This window comes from Macaca nemestrina, chromosome 4, assembly GCF_043159975.1.
Source record: "Macaca nemestrina isolate mMacNem1 chromosome 4, mMacNem.hap1, whole genome shotgun sequence".
In the NCBI taxonomy this organism is placed as follows: domain Eukaryota; kingdom Metazoa; phylum Chordata; class Mammalia; order Primates; family Cercopithecidae; genus Macaca; species Macaca nemestrina.
This window is the reverse complement of record NC_092128.1, coordinates 184,105,219-184,122,950: the sequence shown is the minus strand read 5'-3', so window position 1 is coordinate 184,122,950 and position 17,732 is coordinate 184,105,219. Positions and strand designations below refer to the sequence as shown.

General features: G+C 49.6%; 1 long non-coding RNA gene across 1 annotated transcript; it reads left to right on the top strand.

The window, feature by feature from the left end:
- Positions 1-53: 53 nt before the first annotated feature.
- Positions 54-6,575, top strand: LOC105472611 (uncharacterized). Its single transcript, XR_981670.3, has 3 exons — positions 54-152; positions 1,109-1,338; positions 5,169-6,575. It is a non-coding gene; the product is annotated as an uncharacterized lncRNA (long non-coding RNA).
- Positions 6,576-17,732: the final 11,157 nt, after the last annotated feature.

Here is a 17,732-nt window from a genome sequence, read left to right as displayed (position 1 = left end):
CTCTCATGAGTGAGTTCTCACGAGAGCTGATGGTTTTATCAGGGACTTCCCCTTCTCTGAGCACCCATTCTTCTCCTTGCTGCGCCATGTGAAGAAGGAAGTGTTTGCTTCCCCTTCTAAGTTTCCTGAGGCCTCCCTAGTCCTGCATAACTGTGAGTCAATTAAGCCTCCTTCCTTTATAAATTACTCAGTCTCGGATATGTCCTTACAGCAGCATGAGAACAGACTAATACACCTACTTTTCATATTTAGTATTTTGTGCTACCATATCTATAAAAAATTGGGTTATTAATATATACAATTCTGAAAGTGCTGTTAGTATGAGCAGATCTCAATGTGGACATTCAGGTTAAATGATCTTCAATCGTCACTCCAGCCAGAGAGAACACAGGAAGATGCTGGGCTTAGGTCTTGACTTCCATATGCTTGTACATTCTGCCAGAAAAGAAAACAGAAAAGGAAAATGGAAATTGCATGTATATGGGGCCATGCCTGGTTTGGTGATCTTGGCTATCTTTTCTGCACATGGCCTCGCTAGCCTTCAATCTCAATCTCTCTCTCTCCCTTCTCTCTTCCCTTCTTTCTCTCCTTCTCTCCCTCCCTTTCTCTCCCCTTTCTTCCTTTTTATGTCCTTTGCATGTTCTCAGGCCCACTTTCACGTCTGTCTTCTATCAATGAGGATGACTGACTCTGGAACCCCAGGACCAAGCATCTCAGGCAAAGCAGAGAACTTACCCAGAGAGAGCAACATTTATTGTTGCTGACTAACATTTATTGAGCACTTACTGTATACAAATGCCAACGCCTTACCTTTACTAAGTCATCTAACCCTCCTATCAACCTCATTTTAACAGATAAAGAATCTGGGGTACAAAAGGGTTACATCACTAGCCAGAGACTAACTGGCAGTGGCAGGGGAAAGTAACTGACATGAGATGATTTTGTATTTGAGAGTATTTTGCAAAATGTAAAATCCTATACAAACTTAAGCATCAGAGCTCTGTTATTCGTGCATCTCTAGGGAATAGGAAGCTTAGATGATTTCAATACTTGAATAAAATATTTTACTGCATTCATAGCTTACAATATTAAAATAATGATATTGCAGGGTACGATGGATGAACAGTATCATCAGGGGCTTCAACAGCAACTCTTCGGAGCTCTTCTGGGTAGCAGATGTGACAGCTACAGCAGTCAGGTTCTCCTAACCCACAACAGCCCAAAGCTATCTTCATTGTGACCACCCGACAAATGAGGAAACGGGCTCTCAGGCTCAGTTACTCACGCAATGGCGTCCTCCATTCTTCCAGGCCCTGGCTTGTGCTCCACAGATGCATTGTAAGTCGTCTTGGGCTTTTTTCCCAGCAGCTGCTCATATCAGGTTCCATTTCTCCTCCTGCTGGAGAAGCCTCACCAGGTCCTGGTGCACACAGGAGGGCTTCCCTGACCACCCCAGGCCCAGAGACCCCATTCTCCCCCATCACACACACACACACACAGACACACTCAACCTCCACACACACAAGCACACATCACACACACATCATATACACTCCCTCACCACACAACACTACACACCACACATCACACTCTCAGACACACACATCGCACACCACACATCACACACCCAGACACACACATCATATACACTCCCTCACCATACCACACCACACACCACACACCACACATCACACACTCAGACACACACATCGCACACCACACACACATCATATACACTCCCTCACCACACCACACTAAACACCACACATCACACACTCAGACACACACATCATATACACTCTCTCACCATACCACACTAAACACCACACATCACACATCACACACTCAGACACACACATCATATACACTCCCTCACCATACCACACTAAACACCACACATCACACACCCAGACACACACATCATATACACTCCCTCACCATACCACACCACACAGCACACATCACACTCTCAGACACACACATCGCACACCACACACATCATATACACTCCCTCACCACACCACACTAAACACCACACATCACACACTCAGGCACACACATCGCACACCACACACACATATACTCCCTCACCACACACCACTACATACCACACATCACACACCCAGAAACACACACACACATTGCACACCACACACACATCATGTATACTCCCTCACCACACAACACTACACACCACACATCACACACTCAGACACACACATTGCACACCACACACACATCATATATACTCCCTCACCATGTGACACTACATACCACACATCACACACCCAGACACATACATCACACACCACACACACCATATACACTCCACCACACCACACTACACACCACACGTCACACACCCAGACACACACATTGCACACCACACACATATCGTATAGACTCCCTCACCACACCACACTACACACCACACATCACACACTCAGATACACATCGCACACTACACACACATTATATACACTCCCTCACCACACCACACTAAACACCATACATCACACACTCAGACGCACACATCGCACACCACACACACATATACTCCCTCACCACACAACACTACACACCACACATCACACACCCAGAAACACACACACACATTGCACATCACACACACCATGTACACTCCCTCACCACACAACACTACACACCACACATCACACATCCAGACACACACATCGCACACCACACACACCATATACACTCTACCACACCACACTACACACCACACATCACACACTCACATCGCACACCACACACACATCATATATACTCCCTCACCACGCAACACTACATACCACACATCACACATGCAAACAGCACACAGGACACACATGCCACACACCACACACACATCACACACACCACACATATGGCACACACTTTGCACACCACACATGGCACACACATTGCACATGCAATGCTACACACACAATACACACTACATATCACACAAACACATCACATACTATCACATACAGACACATATACAGCACACCCATACACATCAGTATCTCTTGATGGCTCGTTAGCCATAAACCGCATTGCATCTGCTCTCACACCAGCCCCACTGTGCTCATGCAGGCTTTCACTTGGTCCTGCCCCAAGCACCTCCAGGACAGGTGCTGTGTCATGCTGCTACCCCTGAGGCGTATGACTGGTCGCCGGCTGTCCCAGTCTGCTCGTCAAGTTCCCCAGCCCCGACCTGTGCTCTAGAGGGCGGGTGACCGTCCAGTGCCATTGGACATTTTCTGAGACACAGACTATGGCTGGCTGCTTTTGGCTGGTGGTCCCGTGAAGTCAGCCAGAAGCAGAACCCCGGACACTGACTCAGTTTCCCCAAGACTACTTGACTGAGGGAGGGCTCATCAACCCTGGCAGGTTTTTCTCAAACACTCCCTGTCCTCCTGGTCCTCACCCCATCACCCCACCTGCATCCTCTGCTCTCCATCTCCACCAGGAGGGAGGAGAAAACCAATCCCAGTGGTGCCCACATCTGGAATTATCTCCCTGGCGCTCAGGCCGACAGCTTTTCCAAGAACACTCGATGTGAGCACCTGTAGCCTTTGCTTCTCATTTCCTCCTAAGAGGAGCCACTGGGATGCCATGAAGGAAAGCATATGGAGGGCAATGGAGACTCACGGATTAATCCTTGGAATTCTGTCCCATGACATCCCATACTCTGACCTTGTGGCACAAGGGCCTTTGGACGCCACAGGTGGTCATAGAGGCTGACAGTGCATGCGCCCCATGTTGAGCCAGACTTCCTCTAAGCAGCTACAGTATCAGCTCATTGAATCTCCATGACAGCCCCATGTTGACCAGGCTTCTTCTAAGCAGCTACAGTATCAGCTCATTGAATCTCTATGACAGCCCCACGTTTACCTGGCTTCTTCTAAGCGGTTAGAATATCAGTTCATTGAATCTTCACCACAGCCCCATGTTGAGTGGGGCTTCCTCTAAGCAGCTACAGTATCAGCTCACTGAATCTCCGTGACAGCCCCATGTTGACTGGGCTTCCTCTAAGCAGCTACAGTATCAGCTCATTGAATCTTTGCAACATCATGCAAGGCAGATCTAACAACTGTCACCCCTTACAGATGAGGAAACTGAGGCACAACTGGCTACTGGCAGAAACTGGTTAAATGCTCAATGAGTAGTTGTTGAATCTTAGAATGAAGGAGAAGCTCGTTCCGCTCTGCAGCAGCGGCAGGGAGGGGCTGCCCTGATCCACCCACACGGTCTTTGAGCATTTGGAGTCATGTTGGGAGAGTGAGGTTGCTTTTCACAGGGGACGCTGCAGTGTCTCCCAGGGATGGTAACCTTTCTGAGAAGCACCACCAGTTAGCTTGCAGAGGGGGGGACGTGACTGTTCTGCATGTCCCTCTCCACGTACCCCCACTTGGAGCAGCAGCAGCTCTGTCATTGAAGCTGCATGAAATGCCTTGTGTCTGAGGAAAATGAACAGTGTCTGTTTATCCAAGATGAATCTACCCTAGATAAGAATGTATCAACCTCAGACCACATTGTGTCTGCAAATATTTTTCTCCACTTCCCAATTGCTTAATGGACAAAGGGGGTTTGGGAGAGCTGGGGAGAGTTGGGCAGTTCTCACTGAGCACCAGCCCTTTTGCTTGAGCCTGTAGTTTTTGTCTACATGGCTGCAGAGACTGGCCAGGGTTTTGTCTGCCATCCACCTTCAGAACGGTGGAAACAGTTGAAAAGAACATTGAGGTGAAGCTTGGGCTGGTTTGTAACCAGGTATCATCTTAGAAACTCTCCTTGCCCATTTCATGGCGAATGGTCACTTTTTCTAGGCCTCCTTTCTTGTGTGGGCAGGGGTCAGCATGCACGGGGCTCCTTTTTAGAATATTGGTGCAAATATCACATCAGTTTGCATAAGTTAAGTCTCCAACTGCTTTTTCCTCCTGTGAATCAAACTTGCTTTTTTCCTGGCTAGAATATTGCAAAAGCAAAACAAACAAACAAACAGAAAAAGATGTGGGTTGGTTCGCCTGCTTGTGCACATTTCTTTCAGTGGGGTCAATGAATCCCCCATTGTTTGCTCCTACAAGCCCCTTGTTGTGTCCATGGGTAGCCCTGTACCAGGTAATGAAAGGATTTCTCTTATGTTTCTGTTCTTTGTTTTCAAGGAACAACGGAGATATGGTGTTTTCAGACAAGGGAATAAATTCCCGGAAGCAAGTGGCCAAGGAATGAAAATCCTGGAGAACAAAGTAGAATAAACCCGTATTCAACGGTTCCTGTTGATTTTCTTTCCTCCCTAAACACTGACCTCCCGCAGTCTTCACCAGCAGGTGTGCCCATTTTCCTCCCTACACCACCAGAGCCTGTAGGTCCCTAACTTCCAGACCCTGCTCGGGGTTAAATAAGTTGGACACTAAACAGCCCGTGGAGGGTACCATGTCTAGCAAAGTCCATGGGAATGAGAACCCTTGGATTGTGCAGTCCACACCCTGCACAACTGTAGGCTACTTTAACTCTGGGCTCAGAGCCATGTGAAAATGCCAGCTTTATTATGCTAATTAGACTAATGATCTGCTGACTTTTTGGAGTAAGAGGCTTTGACCTGCCTGCTCAGCACAACCAGAACGAGGGAGCTTTCAGAAGACAACAGCACCTCAGGGGGCCCCTAGCGGCCTCTTCTGCCCCCAAGCTGAGGAATATGTCCAAAAATTGCCAACTCAGGCTGGGGGTTGGGGGTTGTCAGCTGGGCCTGCAACCCTCGTAGGTGTCACCTGCTTCATTATCCTCTCCTGGCGGGGTGTTCTGGCCTCCGGAGCATCTGGATGGGTTCCAGGATATAAATGTGACACTGTCTTTGCATTAAGCTAGTAGAGCTGAATCCCTTGAAAACACTCATAGCACGATGACAAGGTTTTGGCAGCTGCAGTCTTGAAGACCAGGAAGTGAGGTGGGTAAATACCTAGGATGTACAGCCTCATGGCTTGTCAGTGCCCCTAGAGCGGGAGCCTCAGCAGCTGGTTCCAGTTCCCGACTAGTGCTTGGCTGGGTGCTCCTGGGGGCTCGCCTTCCCTGCTCGGGTGCTCCTTGTCTTTTGAGGGAGGGAAACGGTATCCACTACGGGCAGCGAGGGTCTCTCTGAGTGCCACTCTGCCACTCTCTGCTGGGGTCCCTCCATGCTGTCTGTCCCTGTGGCTCCCCCAACCCCATGCCCATGTGCTCCCTTCTCTGCTATCGTCCTCCCTTTCACGGCAATTGTCCCGCTGTCCCTTCACAGCCTATCTCTCCCCTGAGCCTCTGGTGGTGTGATTCGTCTCCCTCTGGTGGACTCAGGGCTGGCCATGCTGCTGCCTGCAGCTTGCACTAATCATAATAGCAGCCACAGCTAATACGTGAATTGCTTTTCAGAGTTCAAGGAGGCTTCCAGCCTCACGATGCCCTTGGATCCTTGCAATAGTCCCTTGAAAATGGTAGACTTTGGATGCTTTTATACATTTATGTAAAAATGTATTTTACATTTATAAATGGATGCATTTATTTGGTTTTAATAAACATATTACTTTCTCAGGAATCACATATTTTTTTTTTTTTTTTTTTTTTTTTTTTTTTTTTTTTTGAGACGGAGTCTCGCTCTGTCACCCAGGCTGGAGTGCAGTGGCCGAATCTCAGCTCACTGCAAGCTCCGCCTCCCGGGTTCACGCTATTCTCCTGCCTCAGCCTCCCGAGTAGCTGGGACTACAGGCGCCTGCCACCTCGCCCGGCTAAGTTTTTGTATTTTTAGTAGAGACGGAGTTTCACTGTGTTAGCCAGGATGGTCTCGATCTCCTGACCTCGTGATCCGCCCGTCTCGGCCTCCCAAAGTGCTGGGATTACAGGCTTGAGCCACCGCGCCCGGCCAGGAATCACATATTTTAAACAGACATTTTGTTGATCAATATACAATAAAGCTTTTTAAGAGTTTATGTAATCTACACTAAATCTTTCACAAAAGCTAGGAGTAGAATATGAGTATAATAGCACAAATTACTCTAATTTTCTCTTTACCATAGGGCAAGAATAAATACCCTGCATTTTTATAGTGCTTTATACTTCACCAGAAAAAACCAAACCTACATTTAATTCCCAATATAATAGGCTCATCCAGCAATCTTTTGAGGTGAGGGAAAGAAGACTTATTATCTCAAGTTTATGGGTGGAGGAAATAAAGGTTTATATAAGTGAAATAATTTGTTCAGAGTTGCAAATACCTGGTAGATAGCAGAGGTAGAGTTTGATGAAAGTTTCTGACTTTTAAAATGATACACCTCAATTTCTTTCTTAAAATTACGTGTTTTTTTTGACATAGATACAAAAAGACAAGTGCCTACATATGGTCCTCCTCAAACGCTGCCACTCACCATCCAGTTTTCTCATGTCCTGCAGGAAAGGATCCCCCACCCCACCTCACCACACAACTTTTTGACTTTCATTTCTCACTCTTCTCTCCGGTTGCTTCCATGGAAGCAGATAGGCTGACAACAGTGTTGGGCAGCTCCAGTGTGCCTGGTGTGGGGCTGTGCACAGAGCTGAGTGGGCCTTGCAGGTGGCAGAATCTGGCCTCACCTCATGAATAGGCAGGGAGGGCTTCCTGGACAATTTCTCATATTTGCAGAATAAATGAGGATGGGAGCTGGGCACGGTGGTTCGCACCTGTAATACCAGCACTTTGGGAGGCTGAGGTGGGTAGTTTTGCTTGAGTCCAGGAGTTCAAGAGCTATATAAATAATAATAATAATAATAAAGCCAGGCATGGTGGCACATGCCTGTAATCCCATCTACTCAGAAGGCTGAGGCAGGAGGGTCACCTGAGCCCCGGAGGTCAAGGCTACAGTGAGCCATGATTACACCAATGCACTCAGCCTGAGCAACACAGTGAGACTCAAAAAAAAAAAAAAAAAAGAAAGAAAAGAAAACAAAAAAATCAGCTGTGGCTCATGCCTGTAATCTCAGCAATTTGTGAGCCTGAGGTGGGTGGATTGCTTGAGTTCAGGAGTTCGAGACCAGCCTGGACAACATAGTGAGACCCTGGCTCTATGAAAAATACAAAAAAGTAGCCAGGCTTGGTGGTACACACCTATAATCCCAGCTACTTGGGAGGCTGTGGTGGGAGGATCACCTGAGCCTAGGAGATTGAGGCTTCAATGAGTCAAGATGGCACTGCTGCACTCCAGCCTGGGTGACAGAGCAAACCCCTGTCTCGGAAAGGAAAGGAAAGGAAAGGAAAGGAAAGGAAAGGAAAGGAAAGGAAAGGAAAGGAAGGGAAGGGAAGGGAAGGGAAGGGAAGGGAAGGGAAGGGAAGGGAAGGGAAGGAAGGGAAGGGAAGGGAAGGGAAGGGAAGGGAAGGGAAGGGAAGGGAAGGGAAGGGAAGGGAAGGGAAGGGGAGGGGAGGGGAGGGGAGGGGAGGGGAGGGGAGGGGAGGGGAGGGGAGGGGAGGGGAGGGGAGGGGAGGGGAGGGGAGGGGAGGGGAGGGGAGGGGAGGGGAGGGGAGGGGAGGGGAGGGGAGGGGAGGGGAGGGGAGGGGAGGGGAGGGGAGGGGAGGGGAGGGGAGGGGAGGGAGGGGAGGGGAGGGGAGGGGAGGGGAGGGGAGGGGAGGGGAGGGGAGGGGAGGGGAGGGGGAGGGGGAGGGGGAGGGAAAAAATGAGAGTAGCCACATGAACCTGTCATTTAAATCTCACAGGGTAACCGAAGCAAATCATCAGTGCCTGTCCTTGAACTTGGTGAAACTGTCTCAGCCTCATGACCTGTGGTACTGGACAGAGACCACAATACCTTGTCTACCCGGAGTGCCTGGAGCACTGTCTGCAGTTAGCTCCTGGAGGCTTGTCCTCAGTAGGCTTAGGGCATGAGGAGCCCTGGAAAGCCCAGGAACCCGTGAAGGGCCCTGGAGAAACAGCACCTGTGGCTGAGGGGTTCACAGGCCCGACAGGATCCACTCAGGTAGGAGCTAAAGGCAGAAGCGAGGAGGGGTGGATGTTGAAGCAGAGGTACACTTGGGATTGGGGAGCCAGTGAGAGAAAAGCGGAAAATGAGGGGACTCGGTGATGGGATGGGGTCATCTTATGATTCGTCCTTGCTGAAGTAGGAGTGCGTACTTTACCCCAGTTGCTACTGAGCTCACTTTGAGATCTAAGGAAGAGCTAGAAAGATCAGTTTTGTGACTGCTGTCCTTTCTTCTTGTCTGTACTTTGCTAACCTAGCTCTGAATGCTTTGGTGCAGGAAACATTTATGTCTCCATCCAGCCTGGACGAGTGAAGCTGCCAGGGTGCCTCTACTCCTCCGGCAGAAGGGGGCAGGTGGAGTCATGCTTCTCCTCGGGGCTTCCTTCGGAATAGTCTGCCCCACTGGGGCTTGATCAGCGTCCCAGTTTCCTGTATGCCTTCAATCTCCAAACTGTGTTCGGGAGCATTTTTTAATGTTTATTTTTAACTCAGATGCCCTCCCTTACTTATCTCACCATGCAGTAACTCCACAATCACAGTTGCTGGAGGAATTCACCTCCATGTCATCACGATCCCCCAGAAGCATTTGCTTCCCATTCTTGCCTTGAAAGATGTGAATCGTAAACACCGGTTTCTGTAGGCACCACTGATTTCCTGATTTAGTTTTGATCAACCTCTGGAGGAGGAAATGCATTCAGCATCATATGATACATGGTAGGTTGGCACTATAGGAAGAACAAGGACTTGGAAGTCAAATAAGGCTTAGAGCAATCCTGTCTGGCTTTCGGACTTTGAGCAAAATTTCTTGGCTTCTTGGGACCTCAGTTTCCTCTTCTGTAAACTGGGCATGTCATCCTTCCCTCACAGATAAACAAGAGGAAATACACTGTCCCGCATAGGCATGGCACCCAGGGCTTGGCACTTGGGGGGCCATCCATGGGAGCCCACTTTCATGACCCCTCTTCCTACTGGGGGGTGTGGAGGAGCCCTGGGAGGCAGGTGCTGCTATCTGTTGAGCATCAGCTTCTACCCCTGAGGGAACCCAGTGAGGCCCTTTGAGCTTCCAGGGGCAGGTGGCCGTATTCTATGTGATGGGTGCTTAGAAGTGCTTTCCCCAAGGCATGCACGTGCTCTTGGAGGCAATGGCACCTTGTGTGCTCCAGGAGCCTGCAGAGGTTTACAAGGCACAGTGAGGGAGGCGCAGGGCTACGGCCCAGTGCGGTGCTCAGGTGCTCACTCCTTTCCCCCAGGGAACACCCCTTCTACCAGTTTCCAACATTGGGCTTCTAAAGAGAAAGGCATGGCCAAATTCCCCTGAAGGCTTGAAGAGCCCCTGACACTCCACTCAACACACCATTTTGCTTTCTCCTGGGAAAGGGGTGGAGTTCATAGTCCAGGAGTATCACTTTTATTCTCAGATCAGCTGCAGCAAAAGTCTGGATGCTCCATTCCCAGCCAGGAGAGATGGTGGGAGTCCTGCTTTAGTTGGAAATGAAGCTTCTTGCTTTGCAACACATATGAAAGAAGAGAAGCAGCAGCCCAGCTCCTTCATTCCTCGAATGAGATAACGAAGTTGGGACTCATGCCTCACTTACACGTGCCTTACCTGTTGATTAAGAATTGTTGTGGGCTGGGCGAAGTGGCTCACGCCTGTAATCCCAGCACTTTGGGAGGCTTAGGCGGGTGGATTACAAGGTCTAGAGATGGAGACCATCCTGGCCGACATAGTGAAACCCCATCTCTACTAAAAATACCAAAATTAGCTGGGCGTGGTGGCGCATGCCGGTAATCCCAGCTACTAGGGAGGCTGAGGCAGGAGAATTGCTTGAACCCAGGAGGCGGAGGTTGCAGTGAGCCGAGATCGCACCACTGCACTCCAGCCTAGAGTGAGACTCTGTCACACACACACACACACACACACACACACACACACACACACACACACAAAAGAATCGTTACGGATTGAATCGTGTCCCCCCCAAATCCATGTTAAAGTCCTAATTCCTAGAATCTCCATATGTGACCTGATTTAAGGATAGGGTAATTGCAGATATAGTTAATTAAGATGAGATCATGCTCAGTAGAGTAGGCCCCTAATCAATTATGACTGGTGTCCTTAGGAAAAAGAAGAAATCTGGATATAGACACAGACGTACACACATGCACACATACGGAGAAAACCGTGTGAAGATGATGGCAGAGCCAGAAGGATGCCTCTACAAGACAACGGACACCAAAGATTGCCAGCAACCACCAGAAGCTGGGGGAGCCAGGAGCTGGTGCTCCCTCCAAGCCTCAGGAGGGACCAGCCCTGCCCACACCTTGATGCTGGACCTCCAGCTGAGAGAGTACATTCCTGCAGGAAGTACAAGGACTTGGAAGTCAAATAAGCTTAGAGCAATTCTGCCTAACTGTGGGACTTTGAGTAAAATTTCTTGGCTTCTTGGGACCTCAGTTTGTAAATTGGGCGTGTCATCCCTCCCTCATAGATCAACAAGAGGAAATGCACTGTCCTGCACAAGCATGGCGCCCAAGGCTTGGCACTTGGGGGGCCACTCATGGGAGCCCACTTTCATGACCCCTCTTCCTCCTGGGGAGAGTAGGGGAACCATGGGAGGCAGGTCCTGCTATCTGTTGAGCAGCACCTTCCACCCCTGAGGGACCCCAATGAGGCTTTTTGATCACCAGCAACCACCAGAAGCTTGGAGGGCCGGGAGCTGATTCTCCCTGGAAGCCTCAGGAGGGACAGCCCTGCCCACACCTAGATGCTGGACCCCCAGCTGGGAGAGTACCTTCCTGTCATTTAAGCACCCCCAGCTTGTGGTACTTTGTTATGGCTGACCCAGGAAGTAAACACGACAATTGTATCTGGGGGTCAGCCCCAGCCCCTCATTTCTGTCCTGGGGAACGCATAATGATGTAAGAGCCCACACTGCCTCATAGCAGAGGCAACCTGGCCATTGTCTCGGCCACGTCACCAGGTGTCTGTGACACATTCCTGCACCTCTGACCCTGGCACCTGGATGGGGGTTTCTGGGCTGCTGGGACTGCAAGGATCCCCATAGGGCAGAGGTTGGGCACCCTATGGGTATCTGGGCATGGGTGAGAGGGAGAAACAAATGGTACAATCTCCAGCGGGCATTGGTCCTATACTTTCTGGCCAGCGAGGGAATCCTCCCATAGGCAGGTCTGAGACAGTTTTCTGAGTAAGATTTCTTTGGATGGAGAAGTTTTATAGGGGAGAGACAAGGTTGCAAACAACTGATTCAAGCCACGTCCTTTCTTTCCCAGGTGAGGTCACCTGCAGAGGTCATGCTGCCGAGTCTCAAGTCCCTGCTTATAATCGGGAAGTGGAGCTCTCTTTTTCCCATGCTGCTTTCTTTCCAGAAATGCCCCAGATGCATCCTCCCCTTCTCTTTTCTCCACATGAAGATGTCACTGGCCATCTTCTCTGGTTTGCTTTCCAACACTGAGCACCAAGTGCTTCCAAGGTCATGATGCCCTGGGGCCGAGAGCTACTTATGTGGGCATTTATAACCAAACAAATATTGAAATGGCCCACAAAGCAAATGTTAGTGGTGACCAACAGCAGTAAAACTGGGGACACGGGACCCTGCACCTTCTTGAATGTCCCCCACGAGACCCCAGGCCGACCTTCAGGTTTTCCAGTGTGCTCAGAAAATCCTCGGTGGTTCCCACCCCCAGCTTCGTCTTTCAACAGTCCTCGGACTGAAGCAAGGGACAGGGAGGGAGTTATCCAAGATTTTCTAGCATGCCAAGAACACTTGCCGTGGTGGAACCTGGCACATACTGGCTCTTTGACACATGTGTATTGGTCTCCAGTAGCCAGAAGCATCTCTGAGAGCCCTTGCCCTCCAGTTGAAATGACAAATGGAAGGGAATGGGTTCTGGAAGGCCCCAGGTGGGCTGGGGTGGGTTCTGGAGACCGTCTTCCAACTCCTTTTCAGGAGGAGGGTTGGTCAGGTCAGCTCTGTGGCCACCTGGGCTCTGGAAGGGCGAGATACAGGCAGGTGTGGGCCACAGGAGGAAGAGCACCATGTGTGGGTGAAGCCCACAGCTGCAGCCAAAAGGCCCTGGGAGGGATCCTGGCTCTGACATCTCCCAGCCGTGTGGTCTTGGGCAAGGTCCCTGACTTGGACCTCAGCTTCCTCATCTGTAAAATAGGCAGAACAGTAATACCGACTTTGTAGGTTGTGTAGAGTTCATATACATCAAGCACTTACCCCAGTGCCTGGCAGACCGCACGCCCTAAACACACACATCTGTGAAATGAATCCATCAGTAAGCAGCTGGCGGTGTGGGGCAGAGAGGCAGCTGCCTGGCGGAACCGGCTGACAGGAGGATGAGTGTGTGGCAGGAGGAACAATCTGCACAGAGGACACTAGGTAGCGTCACCTGTCTCTTACCCTGTGTCTCCACTGGAATGGAATGTCAGACTCGCACCATGCATTCCTTTCCCTGCCAAAACGCCTCCTCTGAGCAGTGAGCAAGAAAGTTGTTCGAGTGGATAAAGCCAAAAGCCCATTTGGCAAGAGTGCTGTTTTGGAAAATGCTTAGCGGTGTGGGTTGGGATGAGGTTTTCTGTGCCTTTCCATTATTTCTTCAGCTTCATGAAACCCTGACTGAGCTATGCCCAGCAGAGTGAAGGCTGGGCAGCAGATGGACAAGATTTTCTCAAACTCCTTTCTGAGCCAATTTCAAAATATAGAGAGGGAAAAATCCTTGTTTTCTCTTTTTGGTTTTGAGAGGTTTCATAGGCAGACACAAGTTTAAATTTTGGTTTATTGCGCCCAGTGAGAGGTTTGGAGATGGCGGTACTGGAACAGGAAGAAATTTATAAGCTTTGGGGAATTTTTCCCCCCAATGCCCATATCCTGCTATAATTCAAGAAGTGAATGGGTAGCGTTTTTGTTTTTCTGAGAGGGGTGGCAGAGGGTAGAGAGAGAAAGAGAGAGAGAGACAGACTACATAGAGATGTCCAAAATGAATACAGTAAAACCCAGTTTGGATTAATTCTGCAATATTAAGTAGGCAGCCAAGCATTTGGATCTGCTTAATTCTTATCTCATCTAAGTCTCCAGTTGACTGACTGATTGATTGAATGACTTATGCAACATGCGCTAGCCAGACACTGGTCTAGGGCGCGGGAATTCAGCAATAAATGAGACAAGACAAAAAAAAAAAAATGCCCCTGTGAATCTGACTTCCTTCGGCAGAGGTTGGGGAGCTGTGGCACAAGGGGGGGCCACATCCAGGCCAGCCCATCCATGCAAGCCACAACCCACAGTCGATGGCCAGGGAACTTCCAATTCCTTGCGCAGTCTCTGACTGTGGCCCCACACTCTTGGCTCCCTGTGCAGATAACAACCCCCACCCGGGTTTAATCCAGGCTGAAGCCATAAGGGAAATCAAAAGCAGCCATCCCCACCGTGGAATGTTTGAAGACTTCCGGGTCAAGAAAAGTCCCAGTGGCAAATGTCACTCACCCACACCAAGCAGGATGCAGCCTGCTGGGCAGCATCCGACGCATTAAACTCCCTGCTCTGTCCAGTTCCTCATGGTGCAGACTCTGCATGTCACGGGAATTGGGGACTTTCCAATCCCATGCCTGGGAGTTACCCATAAATAGGTGAGTTGGATGTCTGCTACCGTTTTTTATTTGCTTCCAATTTAATGATATTTATCCCTCAGGGGCATTGCTCAATGAATCCTCATTCACGGTGTGTCAGGCATATGCTAGGTACTGTGGGGAACAAGGGGATATGGCAGACTCAGTTGTTCCAAATTCTAGCACGCTCTGGATCTGAAGAATTCTGGGTTTTTCAGTGATCCCAGGACTGAAACCTCACCACCACCACCACCACCACCACCACCACCACCACCACAAACAGCAACACAACACGGTGCTGACAACAACCACGGGAACGATAGCAACAGAATACATGGCAGCAGCAGTGACATTGCTGGGCGTGGAACCCGGCCGGGAGCGTGAGTGGCTCTGCAGATGGAACCCGGCATGCTGAGTGTGGTCAATTTATCTGGCAGAATGAAAGGATGCTTTTTAGGCTAACAGTATCCTCAAAAGCCCAAACTTTCCCCATAAGAGTTGAAAAATGTGGAGGTAACAGGAGTCAAGAGAAGAAGGAAAACAAAGGACAGAGAGCCAGAGGGCTCCACAGGGATGATGATTTGATTTGGAAATAAGGGTGTACCACGCAGGGTCCTCCTTAGAGCCACTCCCACACAATGTGACCTTCTTTGAGGACTGGGTGGGGTGGGAGCGTGTACTCTCCAAGGGATGCTCCCGAGAGGTTTATAAGGCTTCCTGGGATCACACAGGCTGTTGCAGAGTCCACACTGACGATCGGCCTCTCAGCAGCCTCCCTCCACCCCCGTCCCTCCCTCCTGTCCCGGGGTTTGCGCTCATCAGTAAAGCAATAGCCCAGGAGCACTCTGCCTTGGGAATCTGGCTCCAACCCGGGGTGCCCGCAGCACCCATTCCCTGAGACCTGCCCTGTGAAGTGGGATCTGACACGCTCCACCAGCTTCCATCGCTGAAGGAGCAAGCACGCCCGTGTTGAAGTGCACTGAGGGTCTTACCAACATCGCGCGAATTTTTTACTGCAGACTCGTCATGAAGATGCCCATTTTGTAAATGAGAAATGGAGGGAGAGGATAAAGAACTGGCCTAAGGTCTCGCCATTGTTCACTGTTGAGTGCAGGACTGCACGCCATAGCCCTTGATGCCACAGCTGCTTTCCAGAGAGTAGAGAGGAAGCCGTGGGAGCTGGAAGGAGGGCAGGTGGCCAGGAGAAATTCCACTGACCCCGCATGCACTTGAATAGTCCCTGGGTCATAAGCATAAGCACAAAACCTCTGTGGGGGGTGTGTGTGTGTGTGTGTGTGTGCGTGTGCTGAGGGCATGCATGTATGCACATGTGTGCATATGTGCTGTGTATTGGGGTCATGCTTGTGTTGTGCATGTGCATGTATGATGTGTGGTGTGTGTACAAGCATGCATGTATGCTGTGCATGTGTTGTGTGTGCATGCATGGTGTGTGATGAATGCATGTGTTGTGTGTGCATGTGTGTTGTGTGTGTTGTGAATGCATGTGTTGTGTGTGTATGTGTGTTGTGAATGCATGTGTTGTGTGTGCATACATGTTTTATGTGTTGTGAATGCATGCGTTGTGTGTGCATGTGTGTTGTGTGTGGTGTGAATGCATGTGTTGTGTGTGCATGCATGTTGTGTGTTGTGAATGCATGTGTTGTGTGTGCATGTGTGTTGTGTGTGTTGTGAATGCATGTGTTGTGTGCGCATGCGTGTTGTGTGTGTTATGAATGCGTGTGTTGTGTGTGCATGCATGTTGTGTGTGTTGTGAATGCATGTGTTGTGTGCGCATGCATGCTGTGTGTGTTGTGAATGCATGTGTTGTGTGTGCATGCATGTTGTGTGTTGTGAATGCATGTTGTGTGTTGTGAATGCATGTGTTGTGTGTGCATGCATGTTGTGTGTGTTGTGAATGCATGTGTTGTGTGTGTATGTGTGTTGTGAATGCATGTGTTGTGTGTGCATACATGTTGTATGTGTTGTGAATGCGTGTGTTGTGTGTGCATGTGTGTTGTGTGTGGTGTGAATGCATGTGTTGTGTGTGCATGCATGTTGTGTGTTGTGAATGCATGTGTTGTGTGTGCATGTGTGTTGTGTGTGTTGTGAATGCATGTGTTGTGTGCGCATGCGTGTTGTGTGTTATGAATGCATGTGTTGTGTGTGCATGCATGTTGTGTGTTGTGAATGCATGTGTTGTGTGTGCATGTGTGTTGTGTGTGTTGTGAATGCATGTGTTGTGTGCGCATGCGTGTTGTGTGTGTTATGAATGCGTGTGTTGTGTGTGCATGCATGTTGTGTGTGTTGTGAATGCATGTGTTGTGTGCGCATGCATGCTGTGTGTGTTGTGAATGCATGTGTTGTGTGTGCATGCATGTTGTGTGTTGTGAATGCATGTTGTGTGTTGTGAATGCATGTGTTGTGTGTGCATGCATGTTGTGTGTGTTGTGAATGCATGTGTTGTGTGTGTATGTGTGTTGTGAATGCATGTGTTGTGTGTGCATACATGTTGTATGTGTTGTGAATGCGTGTGTTGTGTGTGCATGTGTGTTGTGTGTGGTGTGAATGCATGTGTTGTGTGTGCATGCATGTTGTGTGTTGTGAATGCATGTGTTGTGTGTGCATGTGTGTTGTGTGTGTTGTGAATGCATGTGTTGTGTGCGCATGCGTGTTGTGTGTTATGAATGCATGTGTTGTGTGTGCATGCATGTTGTGTGTGTTGTGAATGCATGTGTTGTGTGCGCATGCATGCTGTGTGTGTTGTGAATGCATGTGTTGTGTGCGCATGCATGCTGTGTGTGTTGTGAATGCATGTGTTGTGTGCGCATGCATGCTGTGTGTGTTGTGAATGCATGTGTTGTGTGTGCATGCATGTTGTGTGTTGTGAATGCATGTGTTGTGTGTGCATGCGTGTTGTGTGTGTTGTGAATGCATGTGTGAGCTTGTGTGGCGTGTGCAAGTGTACGTGTCCTTTGAAGCACAGTGACTCCTGAGGGAGGCAGTGTCTCATGTGGGAGCAGTCACATGCACTGGTGTAGGTCAGTATCCTGGGGGATGGACAGCTGTGGCTTCCTAGCACAGAGCGGGAGAAAGCAGCTGTGGCGTCAAGGGCTATGGTGTGCAG